Below are 24,569 nucleotides of genomic sequence, written 5' to 3' on the forward strand. Positions count from 1 at the left end.
GATTTATGCGAATCGCAGTGAAGAAAGGAGAGAGATCGGAACCAGGTCAGATCTGCAGCGCGGCGATGACGCAACCAATAAAACTTCCAAGTGTGACAACTCTGTACATGCAATCCTGCCACACTAATATAGTAGATGACCTGAAAGCTAAAAGCTTATAGATAGATAGACAGACAGATAGAGCCAGACAGAAAGAGACAGACAGACTGACTGACTGACAGATAGACAGACAGACAGAACGATAGACAGATACATATAGATAGATAGATAGTAGGGGTGGCACGGTTCACAAAACCCACAGTTCGGTTCGTATCACGGTTTTAGGGTCACGGTTTTCGGTTCTGTACGGTTCTTGTTGTTATTTTTTCTTTTAATCTTTAACACTCCGGAAATTTCCTTCAGCATATGATATATAGCTTATTGGCTTAATTATCCACAATTTAGGATACAGTATTAACATTTTTGTAATGTAATCATGCACTAACTGAATTTGACTTTACTTTAAGCACATTATTGGGACCATCTCTGAGTAAAAGCTAGGTGAGATTTTGATGATGACATGCTTTTCGTTTATTTGGCAAAAAAAAAAAAAAAAAAGGAGAATGTGTATTGTTATCTCTACAGGAACTTGTGCCTTTTTAGCACACAAAGATTGAAATTAACTTGCATTTATCAAACTGCCAACTTCAGTGTAGCTCTTACAAAAAAAAAATATTTTAAAAGAAAAAGAGAGGAACTCTTAAAGCTCTGTCTTTTGAACAAGTCAAAATACTTTAAACATAAATATATATTATAATGTAATAATATAATAGCAAAGGCCATAATCATAAAGTCAAGCATAAGTTTAACCATCTTAACACAAAAACAGTGTAAACAATGCTTCTATTCCCTGAGAGTGAGGATACATTTCTTTCACTTGAAATTAAAGTGCAGTACTTGGAAACTAGAGATTAAAGTGCCACTGTATATATATATTGCTTAAATGCTGTGGACAGTAGAAGTTGTTTCCTAACCGGCTCTCTCCTGTTTGTGCTTATCGACACATTGGCGTGATGTCTTCTCAAATGAACTGTCATATTAGAAGTGTTGCCATTAGCATATTGAATGCATTTTGCACAATGCTTGCACACAGTCGCAGTTCTATCTACTGTTTTATTTCAGTTGTCATCGTAAGTAACATGAAATTCAAAATGTTCCCACACACCGGATTTGAACGACGCGGGCGCATCCGCCAACTCCGGGCAGCCTTCATTATCTCCTCCACTTGCCATTTCTGCAGCACTCCTTACTCCACTTTTACTGTCTATATGTATGTTCGCGCGAAACTGTCTGAGGCGAAACTGTCTGGGCACGGGGCTACATTGTGCATGCGTCGAACCATGCGACGCACACACGAACCGAACCGAGACAAGCGAACCGAACGGTTCGGGTGTTTTTTCATGTACCGTGCCACCCCTAATAGATAGATAGATAGATAGATAGATAGATAGATAGATAGATATAGACCCACCAACAGATAGACAGACAGACAGACCAAGAGACGGACAGATACATAGAGACAGATAAACAGACAGACAGACATATAGACAGATATACAGAGACAGACAGACAGACAGACAGATAGATAGATAGATAGATAGATAGATAGACAGACAGACAGACAGACAGACAGATAGATAGATAGATAGATAGATAGATAGATAGATAGATAGACAGACAGACAGACAGGTAGATAGACAGATACATAGAGACAGACAGACAGACAGATACAGTTGATAGACAGACATATAGACAGACAGACAGACAGATAGATAGATAGATAGATAGATAGACAGACAGAAAGATAGACAGACAAACAAACAAACAGACAGACAGTCAGATAGACAAATACACACATAGACAGTCAGACAGAGATACTTTTACATAATGATTTAAAAGATTAAACATCAGCAGAACTAAATCAACATTTAAACGGCTTTCAAGGAGAAACATTTGCAAAGTGGCATTGAGGTTTTTTTTGTTATGCAATCTTTTCAAATACTTTTACAAACTTTTCGCCCTTGCATAATAAAAACTAAAACAATACAATTTTATAGAACAGAAAGCAGACAGAAAAAGGGAAGAATGTAGTTCCCTTTCTTGGGGAATGTGCTTGAGAACTGGAATTCAGTGTGGGTTAGAGCTGTGTCACAGTGACATACTAACTGAGCAGCTCATTCACAGCGAGTGGGGTTTCAGCTGGTGGAAGTGACTCTATTACGACTGGGGAGAGGGAAGGGGGGAAACTTCCCTGACTCTGTAAACAGCAATGACTGTTAAACAGCTGCGAGGTGCACTTAGCAACAAACAAATGCTTTATCGTGCTGAAAAAAGCCTGCACCGGTCAGAGCTATATTAAAAGGCCATTATGGGGTTAGATGCTGGGATGAGTCATCTGGGTCAATATGGATAGTAAACACACACACACGCATACAGACCATGTGCACTTCTCACGGTCACACACAACTCCCTGCCATAGATACACCAAAACAAACAGAACTGTTTCCAATTGCACACGCGTCCATCAGATGACGGCAACTGTGAATTCAGACCAATTTGAGTGAAAACTGTCAAGAAATGTTCAGGAAAGAAAATATATAATAAGAAAATAAAGATCATTAAAGATTTTTTTTGCATTGTGTCATTTTCTTGACAATTAAGTACCTATGCTTTTTTTTTTATTATTATTATTTTGCATTACACTAATGAGAATCAGACTTTTTCCACACCACTGTCCAAAAGTCTGGGGTCGGTAAGATTTTTTTAATGTTTTAGAAGTAATGTTTCAGCATCATTACTCCAGTCTTCAGTGCCACATGATCCTTCAGAAATCATTCTAATATCCTGATTTGCTGCTCAAGAAATAATTCTTATTATTATCAATGTTGAAAACAGATGCGCTGCTTCATATTTCTGTGGAAATGGTCAGATTTTCAAGAATTCCTTGATAAATAGAAAGTTTACGTTCTACAGAAAAACTCAAATGAGGCGAGTCAAAAAACTTCAGCTGAAATCAAAACATCTGCAGAAAACATTTTTGACTTGATGAAACTAATCATATTTAGACATGATTTCTGCAAACATGTTACCCACAGTAATCATGTAAAATGAATTATCAAAGATATATTAAGTTTTTAGAAATTGCATTCAAAATCTGAGGGGGCATGAATGAATATGACACTACTGCCCATTTATGTGGCATTTTGAGGAATTCATGGTGGGGTTGTGAGAAATGTGCAAAATGTGCATAATGAGCATGTGGGGAAAAAAGGACTGCATCTCTGTGTGTGAGAAATGCATGAAATGCATGTACATGCAAGCGTACATGCATGCAGCTCCTGGAGCTCGGCTTCCATCACCAGATAACAGAATTCACCCGTGGGCTCTGCTCCACCCCAAACAACTATTTTACAACTCATGGTTTCATTAAAGAGAGAGAAAAGAAGATCACAAAAAAAAGAAGAAAGAAATGTACAAACACATAAACCAAACACATGCTGATACATGTAAAAATGACGGAGCACAATGAAATTCCACACCTGAAAATGCACACATCAAAACTCATCTGTCACCACAGGCATGCAAGCTAATAAAAACATCGCAAGTCAATAAGATCTACAGATATGAGTCATTAGCTCTGTTCCTAAACTTATGCTGCCTATTTTCCTACATAAGCAGCTGCCTCAGAAGTCCCATAAGAGTGTATTTGGGTTGCACGCATGTGCTAAGCTAATGCAGCATTCCTCTAATAAGCACAAAGCACAAATATTAGAACAAATAATAAATTTTCAATTATACTGATTTATTTTTAATCAATACTTAATAGTAGCCCTATCATGCTTTTTTGGATATTATGTTTCATGCATTGTGTAATATGGCTGTTTGTAAATGTAAAAGGTCTGCAAAGTTTCAAAGATCAAAGTGCAGATAAATGAAGTTATTGTCTCCCAAAAGAAAGATTCGATTCTGAACTGCCTGGAATGAGTCGTCAGTAATTCCAGTCTTACTTCCTGCTCCAACCTACACAGGTTTGTAACAAATTTGCATAATGCCAGCCTATGGTCTTCATGGGCTGCCCATGAACGATGTCTATTTTGACCCTCAAACACTGTAGTTGTAGCTGAGTTCTGGAAGAGTTTGGTTCGTGTTGTCGACATGTCGAGAAGACGCTGTTTTCAACACTGCCAAAGCAAATCCACTTTGCAAGTGTAACAGACGTAGGCCGGTAAGAGCTGTGAGTGTAAACCTCATTCCCCTGATCTCAAGAAGTGCTCTAGCGACTGACACTAGAGACTGCGGTCTTTAGCCTCCTTGTTAGAGCGCCTGACTCCCATGCTGGCGGACCCGGGTTCGATTACCGCTTAGAGCGGGCGGTTCGAATAGGAGGGGTTACACACGCGCTTCCAAAAGATGAGGACTTGCGCTCAAATTGGCTCGAATGCCATTGTTACTGTTCGTATCACAGTGCTGAGGAAGCCTTCAGAGCTGAAATTCAGATATGGTAATGGACGTTTCGTTTCTGATGCTCACTGTAAGCGGTAGTCAAATCACAACAGACCGGGCCATCTGACCAATCAGAGCAGAGTAGGCTCTCGGAAAGGAGGGGTTTAGAGAGACTGAATCTTTTATCAAACCGTTTCAGACACTGTTAGATAAGAGGAGATGCTGCATTGTATATTAGAAAATTAAAGTGTTTTTTTGAAATTGGATGCATGTAAACCTATTGCAGGAGACCTCCAAAACAAAATTAGGATCCTTTAAAACAATAGCATAATAGGGGCACTTTAAATATATACAACTGAAATATATGTTTATTTATAATGCTTCTTCCGCGTTGGGAATACAGCCTCTGTAGGCAGCTTGCCAGGTTTTGGAAGAGAGCTGTTTCATATCCATGTTTACATGACACTGTTTTGAAGAATCCACTTCCAAGAATATTAAGGATACTGTTTATGGTTTATTTAATTTCTTTATTCCTGAGCATTGCAATGCCAAGAAAACAGGCACAAAAGACAAAAAACATTCGTTTGGAAAGAGGCACACCTGGAGGTGGGGTGAGGTGAATAGATGTTTCAAGGGCGTTTACATGAATTTTGACCGGGAACAAGAGCAAGATGTGCCAAAATGAAAGCTTGACATACGCTAGCACATCAGATCCCCGAGGGCACGGTGAGAAGTTGCACAGGTTGTGTTTTATATGCCAGATCAGAACATAAACTATATGTGTTGCTCAATGCACCACAGGACAGATCCTAGTGCCAATGAAAATACTACAGTCAATGCTATGATCTTTGTGGGTTATGGCATTGTGCACTATGACGCACACACAATTGCCTCATTGGCACTCTTAAAATCATACAGATTCCTGCTGTGACAAACAGGAAAAAGAACTGGAAAAGAAGTTGTTGAAATGTTGCCGTCATAGCAAATCAACATGCCTAGAGAGCTACTGTAAAATTAATGACCGTCCCTTGTACAGTGATGTCTGTTTTAAATGGCCCTAAAAGTTCTATTAAATCATCAAAATATGAGGAAAATATTTTATTATTATTATTATTATTTTAATATTTTAAATATGAGGGAAAAACAAAACACTACACTTGGTTTTAAGGTATTTATCTGAAAAAAATTATTTGGCAAAAAAGGCAAACTACATCTACAGGTTTTATTTTACTATGCAAAAAAAAAAAAAAAAAAAAAAAAAAATGCATAGAAAATATTTGTGTGGAAAAAGCATACACTGACTACAACATAATGAGTTAATAATATTTTGTTGGTGCTCTCTTGTTTTTGCATGTGCTCCTAATTTCTTTGTATGACAGCCTGACTAAAAAATTATGTATGCAAATTTTTGGGATGTTTCATTGCGTTATCACAAATAAAACAATCTCCAAGCACAACTATGCAATATGATTACAAAATCTTTAACCAATTTTAATAATACTTGAATAAAGCACGATGTTGTCAAATTTTCTAGGCTGGACATTTCTTTTGGCCACTGCTGTAGGTCTTGGTTGAAAAAATAAAATAAAATAAAATAAAATAATACAAAAATGGGGTCGTAAGACTTTGAATATTGAATATTATTTTTATTATATTTTTTAATTTTAATTTAATTATATTTTGAATATATATTTAGTAATGAATAATAATAATAATATAATAATAATAATAATAACAATAATAATGTTTATATAATATAATATAATATAACATAATATTCACACTGGGTATGTTTAAGAATTTTTTTTCCATACAATATTACTGTTTTTACTGTATTTTTAATCAAATAAATGCAGCCTTGGTGAGCAGAAGTGACTTCTTTCAAAACAAAAATTATATTTTGAAAATATATTTAGTAATGAATAGTAATTGTATTAAAATTATTAAAATGTATAAATAATATAATAATAATAATAATAATAATAATAATAATGTTTATATAATACAGACATTAACAGAAACAGACATTTTGTGACAACATACCCCAATAGTGTGCATTAAATGGGTAACACTACACTGGATGAGATAAACTTTAAATTTAAATAATAAAACAATAATGAAAGACAAAACAATGAATAAAACAACAAAATGTAACATACAAATACATTGTCATTGATAAATTCTTTAAATTAAATATTTTAAGTATATTGTATTGCAATTTAAAAATTCTTTAAATGTGTGAAACACAACCGTCAAGTTAAAATCTAACTTTTTTTAAAGATATATTTTGATAAAACATTATACATTGTAGCAATATTCAGAAAATAGAAACAACCCTCAAGTCTCTAATTAGTAACACGCACTATTTTAGTTCATTAATCATGTTTGCTGCACGTTTCTATTGTCTGTGTATAAAATATCAACACTGCACTACGTGACCTCTCGCCCTTTTATTGGCTCATAACCAATAAAGATTCTGCGTAACCGAACCAGCATGTAAACATAAGTCGTGTCTACGGTAACAAAGCCAAAGCGACACACGCACACTGTTTACATCCAGGCACCTCTGCTACTCACTCAACAGCCCAGCCAACACTTACAGAGAAATTCAGTGGAAGTCACGGCCCACTGCTTATCTCTCACTGCTTCTCTCTTTTTCTCTCTTTCTGTGTGTCACGGGTTCCAGAGAAGCAAGAAAAAGTTATGAGAAATGAGAAAGGGGGCTGGGAGGGGAGATATAACGGCGCTATATCTCTGGTGTACTGGCCATGTGTGCGCTTCAGGCTTCTGATACCTGTGCAGCATTTCAATGGAAACGCATGGGGCTTCAGTTGTCAGGATTACACACTCGCCACAGTCTGCTGCAAAAAAACATGGAACTGCTTTCATTTAAAGGAAGACCTCAAACACATTTTCCCTTCAATCAGTAGTGCAACGGCCAAGGTTACTCATAACACGGAGAGACATTCCTGGAAAATGTCAAAACCCCTATTACAATATACTATATTTACCCAGGCTAGACTAACAACCTTTCTTCACCTCTACTTCCCCTCTTATTTTATTGGCTTTACAGTGCAACACATTATTAGCTACTTGATACCATGGTCAAGCAAAAGGCTAATCATATTAATTACCGTTATGTGTCCGACGTTGTAAAGAGCGATACCATTGTGCAGCGTTTACCTCAGTAAGTTGACCGAGTGGATCTCTGAGCTCGTGCGAGTGAGTGGAGGCGGGGCTAATTAGCATATTCATAGATCCACGTATACTAAATGAAGCAAGGGTGTAGAGTTACATTCTAGCTATTTTAAGGCATTAAGATTTTTTTTTTTCACAGGAAAAAACGTTCAAATATGTATGTATGTATGTCGAGTTTAAAGGGATAAAATTATTTACTACAGGGGGAATTTAATTGATTAATTGATTGATTTTCATATACTTCATATCAAAATGTCAAGTGAAAACAATAAAGAGCTTGACTTTTTTTTTTATTTCAGTAAAAAAGACAAAAGTATATATTCTTTTTTGAGAATTATAAATAACTCATCCCATGAAACATTGAGAATGACATAATTGATCAAAAACAGTGGTACAAAATAAAACTTGATTTATATTCATATTCATTATAAGTATCAGAACTATATATTTTAAATTTATTGAAAAAAATTTTCACGTTTGGGGTTGGTAAGACTTTTTAAAGGGGGGGGGGGGGGGTATCACACACAGTTTCTGCCAATCTCATGTTAATCTTGAGTACCTATAGAGTAGTAGTGCATCCTTCATATCTCCAAAAAGTCTTTAGTTTTATCATATTTATAAAAGATACATATGCTGTACCGAGTATTTCCAAAAACAGAAGAGTGCCTGGAGGCGTGTCCTGTGAGCGGAGATAGGGTGACGAGCTGTCACGAGCACGCACAACTTTTGTGTAGAGATCGGCTCAAGCTATCAATTGCCAACAAAACAGACATTTGAAGCAGTTTTACTCACCACCTGCGGTTCCGACTCAAGACCCGGGATCATTACCGCTGTGACCGCTCCATCTTTCAGTTTCAAACGATCTGTAAATCCAGCGTAGAACTGGGCCTTGTTTATGAAACCATAAGCACCGATCCTGAGGGCTCGAGCAGCCACTGAAAAACACAAGATATCCATTCATTTTAACCAATAAAAAAGTGATTGCAGCTATCAGTTTCTATGGTTATTTTAATAACAAATGTTGAGAGCGCAACAATGTATTGCGTGAGCACAAAACTCTCAGCTCCACTTAACGCTGGGTTCTTTGGGAAGCAAGGCTATCTTTCCCTCACAACCAAAAACACACTTCTTTGGTGACATTGTTGTGTGACCTGTGCAGCGCTGCCGACGACTTCCATAAAGCCGGACGCGCGTTGATGGGCGTGCTCTTGCTCTCTCGCTCTGGTCGACGTGTGCGTGCGCGCCCTTCCGGGAGAAGTGTCGGAATTCCGACCTTGTTGACATCACTCAGGCCAATACTCGAAAAAAGATCCCGAATCCTGTAAGGATTTGGAAGAGAATTTTTGTCACAGAAATACTCCGTCATTCGTCCAACTCGTGTTTTGAAACTTTGGCCACGTTTAGCATGAGAATCCAACTCTTTAACAGTGTAAATAAGTCAGAATACATGAAATAGCATTATACCCCCCCTTCAATGTTTTTGAAAGAAATCTCTTTGATCAAAATACAGTAAATATTGTGAAATGTTATTACAAGTTAAAATAGCTGTTTTTTATTTGAATGTATTGTAAAATGTAATTTATTCCTGTGACGCAAAGCTGAATTTTCATCATCATCACTCCAGTCACATGTCACATGATCCTTCAGAAATCATTCAAATATGCTGATTTGCTGCTCAAGAAACATTTCTTATCAAATTTGTGCTGCTTCATATTTTTGTAAAAACTGTGATACATATTTTCAGGATTCTTCAAAATGCTGAGTTAAAAAACAACCCAAGTTGGGTTGAAAATGGACAAACCCAACGATTGGATTGTTTTAACCCAGTGGCTGGGTTAAATGCTAGTAGTTTTATTTAACTCAAGTATTGTTTAAAAATTACTGTATTGCTTGCTTAAATGAACCCAAAATATGTTGGAAATTAACATTTATTAATTTATTTAGTAAATCACCTTTTGAATATTATTGTTGCCTCTAGTAATTATGTGTCTGATTTTTAATTTCCAACCTATTTTGGGTTCATTTTAAGCCAGCCATATAGTAATTTTAAAACAATAGTTGGGTTAAATAAAACTGCCCAGCATTTAACCCAACCGCTGGGTTACAAGAACCCAATCATTGGGTTTATCCGTTTTCAACCCAACTTGGGTTGCATTTTTAGAGTGTTTGAGCTCAGAAGATGAAGATACATTTCTTTAAAAAAAACTAATCTTTTGAATGGTATTGTACTAATACATAAGTAGTCATCAGATTCAATTAGGTGGTGATGCAGGATTATGGGTAGTGAAACTGACTAAGCAGACTAGTTAAAAATTGAAAATTCTACACAAGAATTAATCATCAAATTACACATGATGGTAGGTCTGTCTTGAAAAGTTTGTTATGCTAAAAATCTCTTTCTCTATGGAGAAAATGAATGGCTCCAGAACCCTACTGTTGCCCTATAGTCTTGTTTCTCACCTCTGCTGACACTCTATTACTCTCAAATGCCGTCAGCACAGAGGCACAGCAGTGGCAGTCGCGAGTTCTTAGAAACCATTGGTAGGTGATCCATTATAGGCTGGAATCATGGGCTGGAACCGCTAACATTCTTTCTGAAAGAGATCACTTTTCCCATGGTGTCCTTCACCGCCTTTTCTACTCTCCCTCCCTCTCTCTAGGCTTTCTTCTGACCCTGCACAGCTGTCTCCACATCCAAACTTCAGATAAGTGTTTTTTTCCTCTATGAAATATGCAGTCTGAGTCACTGTCTCTGAATTCCAAGGTTTGGTGGGGCAGGACACACGCCAAGCTCTGGTTTTGGGTGTTGCCCATGTACATTACCGTAAGGGACTAATTAGCAGGTCTGGGCCATTCCTGCTATGCAGTACATTTCCATGTCACAGTTTTAATATACTGAAAACAATATTAGACTCGAGAACATACTTTTAGACAATACAAAGTTCAAAAGATATGCCTGTATATCAGGAATCACCCACTTTAGTCATTTGAAAAGCAAATGTGAGACAGCCAAATACTACCGTTCAAAAGTTTGGGGTTAGTAAGATTTTTTTTTAATTTGCCTTTTTTTTTTTTTTTTTTTTGTAATTGATCAAAGGTGACAGTAAAGACATTTATAAAGCTACAAAAGCTTTCTATTTCAGATAAATTGCTCTTTTGAACTTTTTATTCATCAAAAATTGTACACAACTGTTTTCTACAGTGGTGCATTGCTGCCACATGCATATGATTTTTTCCACTCGATTATGTCGTAATAACGAGATGTTATCGTTTTAACAATATATTTTCTCGTAATAATGAGATGCTATGCTATGTTGTTAAAATGACATTTTTCTTGTTAAAACGACATATTTTCTAATAATAACAAGATGTCATTAAAACAATATTTTTTTGTAATAATGGGATAATGTCGTTAAAACGATATATTTTCTCAAAATAACAACATATTATGTCAAAAAACGATATGCTTTTTCCATTATAACGAGATGTATAGTTAAAATGACATATTTTGTACATGAAGTGACAACATGGGAAATAGGCCTTTATTACAGTCCAAGTTCAAAAAGTTGGAGCTTCAAATAGGCTATAGTAAAATAAATTCTGCTGTAGCCTGTATCAATGGCAGTGCTCATATCACATGATTGTTGTGATTTATTGATGTACATTTCATCAAAAAACATCAACCACAGAAATATTAAGCAGCACAACTGTTTTTAACTTTGATAATAATAAGAAATGTTTCTTGAGCAGCAAATCATCATATTAGAATGATTTCTGAAGGATCATGTGACACTGAAGACTGGAGTAATGATGCTTTGCATCACAGGAATAAATTACATTTTAAAAGATATGAAAATACAAAATAGTTATTTTAAATTGTAATAATATTTTACAATTTTTCTGTTTTTACTGTTTTTTTTTTTTTATCAAATAAATGCAGACTTTGGTGAGCATAAGAGACTTCTTTCAAAAACATTCAATATGTTACCAACCTCAAACTTTTGAATGGTTGTGTAAGAACGCTTATATTTAACCGTTGCATCTTTTAACCCACTGCACAGAAATGAAATCATCACAGAGGTGAGTGTCTATGTCTATTTGTAGCACGACAAAACACTTACTGCACATTGTGTTTGAAAACAAAAGGTCTGCATAAACAAGCCAAATTAAGCTATTTATATGCATGATTGAGGGCTATTTTGGTGTTCTTCACCTAGTTAATGTAACGAAAATCTGCATTGATATGGATGCAAATACACTGCATAAAACCAATATCTTGACACATGTGCATCTTTGTCCTGTTTACATTTACTTTAGACATAACCGACTGTCAGACAGTGTAATGCTGGACAAATTGATCTGCGCTGCTCTATCAGTGGATCACTTAAGTAAATGGATTCAATCTGTGCCTTTCAGGCTAAATACATCTCATATTAAATAAATAGAACTATATACATTCATACAAACATACATAATTCAATTAATATTACATGCATTTATTTAAAATTTAAATATACACTACCTTTCACAAGTTTGGAGTCAATAAGATTTCTTAAGGTTTTTGAAAGAAGTCTCTTATGCTCACCAAGGCTGCATTTATTTGATTAAACATACAGTAAAAACAGTAATATTGTGAAATATTATTACAATTTAAAATAACTTTTTTCTATTTTAATATATTCTAAAATGTAATGTTTTTCTGAATTTTTTTTTCAGCATCATTACTCCAGTCTTCAGTCACATGATCCTTCACAAATCATTCTAATATTCTGATTTGCTGCTCAAGAAATGTTTCTTATTATCAATGTTGAAAACAGTTGAAAAAATCGTGACACATTTTCAGTATTCTTTGAAAACTCAAAAGTACAGCTTTTGAAACTGATCGGATATCAGATACATACCTGATTTAGAACCACATATGGATGCAGTCCAAATCGGATGGCGTAAAAAAAATACACATCTCATAAGTGTTTTTGTTGTTTCCACACAAGCAACAAGATCCAATCTATGCCACAAGTTTAGAACATAAAAAAATCTGAATTGAGTGACAGTGTAAATGCGGCCATTGTGACTGCAGATATTTCCTTCTGCTACGGCGAACTAACCAATAACCAAAAGTATATAATAATAAAATAAACATTTAAAAATAAATTTTTAAATGTTCTTAAAAATCATTCACCAAAATGTACTTGCATAATTATTATTATTATTTATATATGTTAAGCCAAATAATTCACCATGCAAAAAATATGGTGGTCAGTACAAACAACATTTATTCTTGTTGGAAATTATCCTAAATTTAAAAGTTGCACTCAGTAATTTTTCCTCATTAAAAATGTTTTAACCCTAATGAAATGTACAGTACATATGAAAAAAAAAATGTGTAAATTGATGCACACTCACACAGTAGTGAGTAGTTTTGTACATGCTTTTTAAAAATGAGGGAAGATCACGCAACCTGTCCATGTTGACAGACTAAGTGACTGATAAATCTGAGGTCAAAAGTCACAGAGAAAAAAAAAGTGACTCACAGCCTTTGCCTTTATCAACATTATAAGAAAGGTTTTCCCCCATACTAAAAGTAGATACGTCTATTTATTTTGCCATATGTATGATTATATGTTCGGTAAAATTGTATTTGCATTTACTGTATCTTGTATGTGGCTGCACACCTGAATTACAGAGGATTTGTATAAGTAGCGGTTTCAGTCAGCACTGAGTTTCATATGGAGGGACAGGAAGTGGGCCAAGCTTCATCAAGCATTTGAGTCACCTAAAATAGTTTCTTATTGGCTTCCCTGTGGTCACCTCGCTGGGATTTCTGTCTTGATCTCTTGCTGCCAAAGTGCTCTCTGGAAACATCCCGCTGTGCATCCGCTGGGTATTTAAGAGCCTTTCTCTCTTCTCAATTTCTCTTCCATTCTCCTTCTCTAAAATGCTTTACCGATACATCAACATTTCCCTCACTACAAGGAAAGAAGTCGAATCATCAGCAGAGATCTCGAGAGGTTCTCAGAAGGCCTGTCCTCAGCTCGGGGTTATCATGTCAGCCGAAAACCACACGGCAGCACCCAACCTCATCCTGTTTCTCACACATCGAAGAGGAGCTCACCGCACATTTCATAACTGCAAACACTTTCAAAACAAAAACACCAGCAACAGCGAGTTTCAGGTTGAGCCATTAGCAGCTTTGTATTGGTGTGCAAGGGGCAAATAAGAAAACAAGCAGACAAACAACCTGTTTACTGAGGCGACATGGCAGGATCTGGGTGGAATTTACATTGAAATGTGACAGAGTGAAGAATGTTACTCAGCATCTGATTTCCTGTGTTTCTAATTGATGCATTATTATACACAAGGGTCAATATATATCATACCACAGTCATTTCTAAGGATCTTAAATCATAGCAGAGAAGCTGTGGGAAATGTTATTGATGAGCTTGTAAAAGCAGCCTGACCTGGAGATAAGGTGAAAGCCAACGAACTGCAGACTCCTGCGATTTTATTGGCAAACGCCTGGAATGTGCTCAGGGCAAGGAGCCAGGCCGCATTAACAGACGGACTGCTGACTTCCCAGAATACCACCACTCTGCAAGTCCATTCCGGAAACGGCTCTCGCTCTATATCTGTGCAGGGGATGAATTAAGTGCCGTGATGTGGTTTTCCCTCTATCACTCACTCATCCTTCAAAAGCCTAGATATCTATCCTTCCCTCCAGAGCTTTGAGAGTTTTGATGCCAGATTTGTAGTGCTCTTAGAGGTGGAAAGAGATCCCAGAGCTCTAATGGGCCGGAGTAAACCACGCGCCACATTCTCAGAATCCACACCAAACCTTGTGTTGCATTTGAAGAAATGAAATACTAGCAGTATCATAACTGAAAGCAAGTGGGAATTGTATATAACAGAGTGTATATTAGGTGGAATGTTTTTTCACTAAAAACTTCTGGTATTCTCCCATAGCAAACTATGGTAGTAGCAAAGTCTAATAATGGTTGATAACTAATTTATATATATATATATATATATATAAATGTATTAAATAAATTTAAAATAAATAAATTTGTTTGCTTACAACTAGGGTAGGTACTTTTTGTTATACTGGTTGAACCTCTTCACATACTGATAGCAATCAATAATAGTGGTCTAAATATAATAAAAAAAAGTGTATATAGCCTGTATCTTCTGTGGAAATCTCAGGGGTTGTTGATATGTCACTGTTTTTAAGAAATTTTTGGCCGTTCATTAACATGACAACGGCGTTTTGGGGGCCTGGAAATGCAAACTTTTGAAAACGATACAGTTATCGTCTCCGTGTAAACTACAAAAAAGCGAATGTGTGAAAACGGTGATGTCATGCGCATGTGTATAGGCGCATAGTTGTTCTTTACAAAGTGACATCGCCAACTACTGGCCTGGCAGCGTAATACAGCTTTTCGCAGACCCGTGTGAACAGGGATCTTTTTGACAATGGTGTCATCTGTAAGCGAATAATTCAAAGGAAAAACGTTTCTGTTTTTAGTACATTGTTGTCGTGTAAACGTGCCCTCAGGACCAAAAAATGTTCATCCAATGTTGTACCAAATGCAATGACAGGATGTCCTACCTGCCTGACAACATACAGTCAAACCAAAATGTATTCAGACACCTTGAACATTTCATTCATTAATACAGTTTATTCACTATAGTTTAAAAAAATGGTAATAAAATATGACAAGATCTCAGAGTTAAACTGTGTCAGAAAAACTGTATCTTAATTATGTCAGATAACACTTTAGCAAAACATGGTCAGGTCAAAGTGTCAGAATAATTTTTGGTTCCAAATTTTTTTATCAATTTTACTGGTAGTCCACTGTATGAAGAATTTTTGGGCATAATATGTCACAGTTTACTTTATTTTGCTATCCTCACTTACATAAATTAAGTATAGTGTCCTGCACCCACTAGTAAAAATATATAAAAAATATAAAAAATGTCTGAATAATTTTTGGTTTGACTGTATGTATTTCCATACCTCCGCACACCCTGCTCGCGATGACATCACACGTCATCAAACCGCAAATGAACAGCAGCCACCTTTTCCAGTTCCTCCTGAACTAGAACAACGAGCTTATGCTGCGTTTACGCCATGTCGTAATTACAAGATGGCAACCCGTGACGTTCTACTCGGTGCTGTTCACATCCACAGACTCGGATTTATGCATTTCACTATCAACGCCGAAATTAATCTGCAGCAGTCAGGTGGTTCATGTCAGAACTCTTTCTAAGTTGTTTACATTCATTATTACTGTAATGTTATGTGCTTTGAGACATGAGGTAATTTAACATCGTCTTTCATGACGCTTTGCAGACTCTGCTCTGGCTGTGTGCGTTCATATGTTTTGGAGGAGGCGTGGAGAAAGCTCTGAAGGAAGGGTGGAATCTTATGCTTTCAAAGCTAGTTTGCTATTGTTAAGCTCAAAGTATATTTAATTTTTGTATACGTATGCTAGCGTACACCCACAGTCGAACACACAGCCTTGCAAAGTATACTTAATTTGACTCGCACGTGTACACAGGCATTCGACGTATGCGCAGTTTCGAGCAATCTCTCGCCACGAGTTACAACCAATGTAAACATCTTTGTATTCTTTCATGCTAGAGTTGTACAAATGAGGGTACTTTCTAACCTCTTCACACAATCTCTCATCTATGTAGGCCTCCATCGTCGCCATAGCTTGCATGCGTTCCGGTCTCTTCTGTTTAAGCATTTTTTCTTTGACTACCTTGTAAATAGACGCCCCCCAGGGGACGGTTGCCACCTTGTGGATAAACTAATCGCCGCAAAAAATTATATGCGCATGTGCGACCTGCACATACAAAGTACGCGCAGTTACAAAAATCCACCGGTGTGCGTACAGTACGTGTGTACTACTCTGATGATGAAATTCATGTCATGCGCACTGTACGCTGACCCTGTGAAGTGTAGTATACTTTAGGCTTTAGCCTATCCGAAATGACCTACCCTAGGTTTAATACTATCACACTTATTAAGACAACATAGAGTATTTCATATTTGGGGGTCATTGCCTAATTTAGATGCAAGCGGATCGAAACGTTGAGAGGATTTGGTTGGGATGCTGATTCGAAAATAAGGAGTCTGGGGTTTGAGCCTTCAGGCGGTTACATTATGGAGAAGGTATGTGCAGGTGGAGGGGTTCAGCCAAATGAAGTCTGAGTCACAGAGATTCCTTCCCCCTCTTCTAGTACAGAGCGATTCACTCTGCAGCAGACAGAAGGAACGGGATGAGCTGTACGGCCTCTGCCACACACAGATACCCAGCTGCTCCCCTTTCACAACTCGCTTGTGATTCAGCGCAGGAGTGAGACACTGTCTGGTGGTTTAGGACTGCGTCTGCTCCTCATGACACGCTCACGCCTTCTGCCAGGCAGAGGGAAAAAGAAGAAAAACAGTGATGAGACACATGATGAATGTAGGACAGGAAGGCCACAGCCAGACAGAGTCTTAGACAGCCCTAAACCACTTTTGCAAATGCAGAGATTTGTTGCGTGCAGGCAAGAGACCACAAGTGTTTGGCATGCAAACAGGTCGTAGATGTTCGGCTTTCGTAAAAGACTTCAATCCTGACCCAGACATTAAACCTTTGCATATTACATATTCATTCTCCGTCTCGCCCTCCTGGCAACATTCAACCAAATACTCGCAGTAATTAAAAACATGTGGTGGTAGGGAGGACTTGTCCGTGCAGATTGGGAAAAGGACAGCAAGTTTAAGCTCATCTAGAATTCATCCAGCTTTGGATCCGGGCCCGGTGTAACAGAAAGCCCGGCCATGAAGGTATCAGCGTCTACACAAGCTCAGGTTGTTTTCTTCCTAGGCTTTCACTCTCATGAACCCCAGACTTGTGCATTTGTGGGAGAATTGGCAGCTGTTTGAGAGACTGTCTGTCTTTGTGAAATGCTGCGAAGCACATTCCACTGCGTCTGTGGTCAGACAGTTGTTTTTATCAGTATTTGGAGGATGAATGGTGGTGGACGGGGTTGTTTGGGTGCCTGGATTTGGCGGATCTGTAAATAGGGGAGGGTTGAGACATCAGGCACCCTGCTAACACTTCTGACAGCCTCAGTCCGTCTGACATCACAGGCAGAGGCGCCACTGACGTCGAGGGTGGTGAAATCTGGCCGAAGAGAAAATAACTCAGATTTCTTTCATTCTAGACTTCTTGTTTCTGGCAAAACAAATATTTGTGGTGCGCTGAGCAAGTACGACAGCAAGCTGCTGGCTATTTTTATGCACTGAGAAGGTTATGTTAAGATTGTGATTTATTTTCCACAAAACAAGTCGCACCGGGTCAAAATTGCATTGTTGAGAGAAGAAAAACACAGATAAGTTATATCTGTATACATCACATTTTATTATTATATTCACAAATAATGTAAAATACATTTAAACCATTTACAAACACTGTAAACATGCATTTTAGTTCCCCTCACTCCACAACAAATTCTTTAAATTTAACAATATTCAGATCAGGAATGTAAAAAAAGTATAAAAAACTATTGGCATGTGGGAAATGGACTATACAGGTAAACTTGATGTTACTGCATAATAAAAGTCGCTTTGGTATAAATCAAGAAAAATGTGACATATTACTGAAAAAAATGGTAAGCTGTGGTCACAGCTCAAAACAACATTAATCCAGTTCACTTTGGAGTTTGTTGCCATTTTAATGCAATTTCCCTTTGTAGTCTCTTGCAAAACAAATATTTGTGGTGTGCTAAGTTACTTGCTATTTTTATGTATTCTGCACATTAAAAGGGTTATATTGCCAACTTAATACAAAAAAATCCAAAACAAAATTACTTGAGTGCACTTTGAACACAGTTTTAAAGTAATTATTCTTTATTTTCTCTTGCAGAGCAAATATCTGTGGTGCGTTATAATTGTGATATAGCTCACTAGTGGATACAGTACAAAACAACCTTTAAAAGCAATTTTAAGTACACTTTTGATGTAATTATTCTCTTGCAAAACAAATATCTGTGCTAGCAAGCCTGCATTTGTGTGTAAATACTAACTAGTGCTCAAGGTTCAAAAGCAACATTAATTCAATACACTTTAAATACATTTTTGATGTGCTTATGCTGCATTATAATCATAATCTCTAATTTATCATGGCGGGGTCACTCTCCTAAGCCGAACAGTATCTGAACTTCAGTTACCTCTGAGGTAATAGCAACACCACGGGATTTAATGCGCTCCTATCCTCTCTAGAGTTCCAACCAAAATAGCACTCAAGCAAATGGGTATTGCTTACAACAACATTAACCCTTACGCTGACGATGTCAGAGCTCAAAATGGATCAGACGAAACACGGTTGTCTCCTGTTCTCAAACAGCTAATTATCTTTGTGCATCTCCTTTCAATTCTCAGGCGCTGTCAGTAGGCCACACACACAGAGCGAGAGTCTTACAGTGACCCATTTTCTGTTAACCTCAATTTCCTGAGCAAAAACCTGCACCAATGCTAGCACTCCTTTTTTTTTTTTTTTTTTCTCCAAGAGGTCAGTGAGTACTGATTAAGCTGGGACCGGTTTGATGAAATGACTTGTTGTGTAATATCACTTAACCTGGAATTAATGCGACCTGTTAAGAGATGAACAAGCGAATAGATAATGACAATAACTGACCTTTTAACATACAATACATGCAGTGACATTGCAAAGGAAATGTCAAAATATCATGAGACGAACAACAAACAAATGCAACATTCAAAAACAATTAAGTTCCTCTTTACTTATTCCTCATTATATATATACTGTACATACACACAGACACACACACACACACACAGACACACACACACGCATACTTGTATATGTGGTTTACGGGGACTCTTCATAGACGTAATGGTTTTTATACTGTACAAATTGTATATTCTATCCCCCTGCACTACCCCTACCCCTAAACCTACCCATCACAGAAAACTATCAGTAAAGCCATTTGGTTTACGAGGACATAGGAAGCATCCTCATACACACACACACACACACACACACACACACACACACACACACACACACACACACACACACATACATATACAGGTGCTGGTCATATAATTAGAATATCGTGAAAAAGTTCATTTTTTTATTGTAAATTATTTTAAAAAATGAAACTTTCATATATTCTAGATTCCCTACATGTAAAGTAAAACATTTCAAAAGTTTTTTTTTGTAAATTTGTTGATTAGAGCGTACAGCTAATGAAAGTCCAAAATCCAGTATCTCAAAATATTAGAATATTTACATTTGAGTTTCATTAAATGACCATCCCTACAGTATAAAATCCGGGTATCTTTTGTTTTTTGAAACCACACTAATGGGGAAGACTGCTGACTTGGCAATGGTCCAGGAGACAATCATTGACACCCTCCACAAAGAGAGTAAGTCACAGAAGGTCATTACTGAATGGGGTGGCTGTTTACAGAGTGAAATATCAAAGCATATTAAATGCAAAGTTGACTGGAAGGAAGAAATTGGGTAGGCAAAGGTGCACAAGCAACAGGGATGACCGCAAGCTTGACAATACTGTCAAGTAAAGCCGATTCAAACACTTGGGAGAGCTTCACAATGAGTAGAATGAAGCCGGAGTCAGCACATCAAGAGTCACCACACTCAGACATCTTCAGGAAAAGGACTACCAAGCCACTTCTGAACCAGAGACAATGTCAGAAGCATCTTACCTGGGCTAAGGAGAAAAAGAACTGGACAGTGAACAGTGGTCGAAAGTCCTCTTTTCAGATAAAAATAAATTTTGCATTTCATGTTGAAATCATGGTCCCAGAGTCTGAAGGAAGACTGGAGAGGCACAGAATCCAAGCTGCTTGAAGTCTAGTGTGAAGTTTCTGAAGTCAATAATGATTTGGGGGGGGCGTGACGTCTGCTGGTGTTGGTCTATTGTGTTTTATCAAGTGCAAAGTCAATGCAGCCATCTTCCAGGAGATTTTGAAGCACTTTATGCTTCCATCTGCTGACAAGCTTTATGGAGATGCTGATTTCCTTTTCCAGCAGGACTTTAGCACCTGCCCACAGTGCAAAAACCACTTCCAAGTGGTTTGCTGACCATGATATTACTGTGCTTTATTGGCCAGCCAATATGCCTGACCTGAATCTATGGGATATTTTCAAGAGAAAGATGAGAAACAGTCGATTCAACAATATACAGATGATCTGAAGGCTCAGTAGTGCCTCAGCAGTGCCACAGGCTGATCACTTCCATGCCACACTTCACTGATGCAGTAATTTGTGCTAGGAGCAAGTCATTTGCTGTAATATGTCCTGCCGATCAAGTATTGAGTGCACAAAAGAACATACTTTAAAGAACTTTAACTTTTCTGTTTTGCAAATCCATTTTTTGATTGATTTTAGGAAATATTCTAATATTTTGAAATACTGGATTTTGGACTTTCATGAGCTGTACGCTCTAATCATCAAAATTTAAAAAAAAACTTTTGAAATGTTTTACTTTACATGTAGGGAATCTAGAATATATGAAAGTTTCATTTTTAAAAATAATTTATAATAAAAAAATGAACTTTTTGATGATATTCTAATTATATGACCAGCACCTGTATATAAAGGGTGGGACAAAATATTGATAATATAAAAATATATCGTTGTCCTTCACCGTGCGATACGAATATCGATAATCTGGCACCAAATATCGATATTTTAATTAATAAAATAAGGTGCTCTATATAGATTTCCCTGCTCCCAGCATTGCTACATCATGGCTTCTCGAGGTGGCTCTCAACACATGAATGATTGAAACGTGAACATAAGTTAACTAGCCTAAGAAAAAGAGGTTTTTAACGGGATGGCGGACAATAGATGCCCCAGCCATGTTTAACTCCAAAGTCTGGAAAACCTGCACTTAACATTTTCACGGGCATTTTGTTTTCATAGTTAGATATTGTGATGTATCATTATAGTATTGTCCAACAATAGGATTGTCTTTAGTGTTAATGCTCCTAAATTTTAGTGTTAATGCTCCTAAATGATGGAATTCGCTACCCCTCACACTTTGTAATATATATTATCTTTGTCTACTTTCAAGACTTAGCTAAAAACGTATCTATTTAATATGTATTTTGGATAATGTGGCTATATGTGGCCTTATGTGTTTGTATTGTGAATGTGGGTGTGCAAATGTATTGTATAGCACTGTGTAAAGCGACCTTGAGCTATTGAAGGGCGCTATATAAATAAAACTTCTTCTTATTCTTCTTCAACATATTGATTATTGCAGAATTGCTGTATCGTGATATTATCGGTATCGTGAGCCATGTATTGTGTATAATATCATATCGTATTGTGAGATATGTTTGTTCTTGGCAGAATAGATCTGCTATGCTGCTGCTGTTATTGCTGCTTCAGCAGAGAAAGTATAGGACTTGCTACTGCCAATACACGACACACTTCTGTGAGCAAGTAAGACATGCCGCTGCTGTACAATATAGCGTACATGAATTACCCTTAGTAGATCTATACAGGTGGAGCTGGGGAAGGTGGAGGGTTTCTGAAAGTGCGCTGCAACTGCTACAGCAAATGCTGACCAAGTATTTGAAGGTTGAGCAGCAAGCTCATTGGCTAATGATACAGCAGGAACCAATAAGCTGTGCCTTAGAGAGAATGATGTGATGGCGAGCAGATTGAGTTAAGCACCTATCAGCCTGTGCCATCTAGAGTTTCATGACAGAACTTTGTGTGTATATATATATATATATATATATATATATATATATATATATATATATAGTGCATGTGAGATCTCATCAGTGAAACTCATCACTCTCAGTCCCTCCCTCAATACACAATTATCTACACATACAGCCCACCCCCCACTACACAAGCTCATGCTGTGCCCACAACGCTGCATGAATCATATATGGCGGTTCACATGGATCCTGGCAGCTACCACCTGCTTTGGCACTGATAAAGCAAATCTTGCCCATTTTCCATAAATCCTTTAAAATTTCTTAAAAAGCATAGAGTCCCCTTTAAGAGCACCAAGTGTGTCAAATTAATTGACACCCCTCATTTTGTGCCCTTTAACTCTTGCCAAATGAAAGCAATCACACTGAGCTCATTGTGACGCCTGCGGTCTCAGTTCATGTTCTCCATATTCTGACCTTTCAGCTCTATACAGCATACTGGTACAAGAAACTACAATGCGATCACTACATTAAAAAACCTTCAGGCACCTCTAAGAGAAAGATTTTCTGACCAGAGCAAAGAGAGAGAGGAGAACTAAGATGCTGGCAGGGCCGAGCATTTGATTCAGACATTACTGTTTCCCAGCCCCCATCCCGAGCACAGTCCGCAGGTCTCATATGGGTAGCATTTGGCTGTCTGAATGTGCAGTTATTCAGCACAGCAGGTTCTCGTGAAAGACTCTACCTGCTGGTGAGATATTATGCATGCCAAGAGGAACACAGTGTTCTATGCACATATAGATCACATTAAAATGTAGTTTTTGATATAAAAATGTTATACAGTATACACAATATTTATATTTTACTGCCACATGTGCAGATTAGGCTTGTGATTGTTCATTTTGCAAAAAGACAAACCATTGGGGTCAGTAGAAGGCCATACATGACATGATTGCATCCCATAATCTTTTTAAAAAATGATGATCACATAAAAATGAATTACATTATTTTTTCCAAAAAGAGATTATGTAATCCCTTGGTGGTATTTGGCCTGAAACACCAGCTATATACCTATAAACAAGAGCTATTGTGGTCACACATACATTTGTTTTTATATTCCATGTATATATGTTTTGCAGTAATGTACTGTATTACCGATTTATGGCGCACCTTCGATCAGTCCAGAATATGGGTTGAGACATATTATTAGAGAGAGGGTTATAAATGACGTTTCATGCTTTATATATATATATATATATATATGGAGAATAATATACACTATTGTAAGTTTGAGGTCAGTATGCTTTTTTTTATTAATACATTTTTTAAATAAATTTTTTATTGATTATTATATTGATCAAAAGTAACAGTAAACACTCATACACTTTACAAAAATATTTCAAATAAATGCTGTTCTTTTGAACTTTCCATTCATCAAAGATTCCTGAAAAAAAACAAAAAAAACAATGTATCATGGTTTTCATGAAAATATTAAGCAGCACAACTGTTTTCAATATTGATAATAATAAGAAATGTTTCTTGAGCAGCAAATCAGCATATTAGAATGATTTTTGAAGGATCATGTGACACTGAAGACTGGAGTAATGATGCTGAAAATTCAGCTTTGATCAAAGGAATAAATTACATTTTATAATATATTTTTAAATAGTTATTTCAAATTCTAATAATATTTTACAATATTACTGTTTTTGCTGTATTTTGAGGAAATTAACACCTTGGTGAACATAAGAGTCACTCCTTGGTGAATATAAGAGCCTTCTTTCAAAAACATAAAAAAATCTTACCGATCCAACTTTTAAATGGGGATGACAAATCAGAATGATGACAAATCAGATTCTCATAGCAACCACCTAGCAACCAAACAGAAACACCCTGGCAACCACCCACAACACCCTTGAATCATGGCGATGACTTTTGCACATGCAAACACCACTCATATTTTAGAAAAACTACAGTGCAATAATTAATGGCCCAAGAGTTAAAATATGCCCTCATTAACCCAGTTACACAAACGCAGAGGCAAATCACCCAGCAGCGCCGACCTACGTTCAACTTCCTTTAACCAAATCACATGGTCAATCTCTTTAAGGGAAAACTGTTCTGAAACCACAGGCATGGAACAACCGGTCTTCTCACCTTAAAAGACCGGCTGTTG

General features: G+C 37.0%; 2 long non-coding RNA genes across 6 annotated transcripts in view; both read right to left on the reverse strand.

Moving 5' to 3' along the window:
- Positions 1-24,569, reverse strand: part of LOC127517019 (uncharacterized) — a 99,403-nt gene that overhangs the window by 9,939 nt on the left and 64,895 nt on the right. For all 5 annotated transcript variants that reach the window (XR_007931164.1, XR_007931165.1, XR_007931163.1 and 2 more), the window contains exons 6-7: positions 8,832-8,999; positions 8,473-8,615 (exon numbers count right to left, since the gene is read on the reverse strand). This is a non-coding gene — a long non-coding RNA (uncharacterized LOC127517019). The remainder of the gene's footprint in view (positions 1-8,472; positions 8,616-8,831; positions 9,000-24,569) is intronic.
- Positions 6,394-8,464, reverse strand: LOC127517020 (uncharacterized). Its single transcript, XR_007931167.1, has 2 exons — positions 7,617-8,464; positions 6,394-7,343 (listed from the first exon to the last, which is right to left on the reverse strand). It is a non-coding gene; the product is annotated as an uncharacterized LOC127517020 (long non-coding RNA).

This window comes from Ctenopharyngodon idella, chromosome 8 (assembly GCF_019924925.1).
Source record: "Ctenopharyngodon idella isolate HZGC_01 chromosome 8, HZGC01, whole genome shotgun sequence".
Lineage (NCBI taxonomy): Eukaryota > Metazoa > Chordata > Actinopteri > Cypriniformes > Xenocyprididae > Ctenopharyngodon > Ctenopharyngodon idella.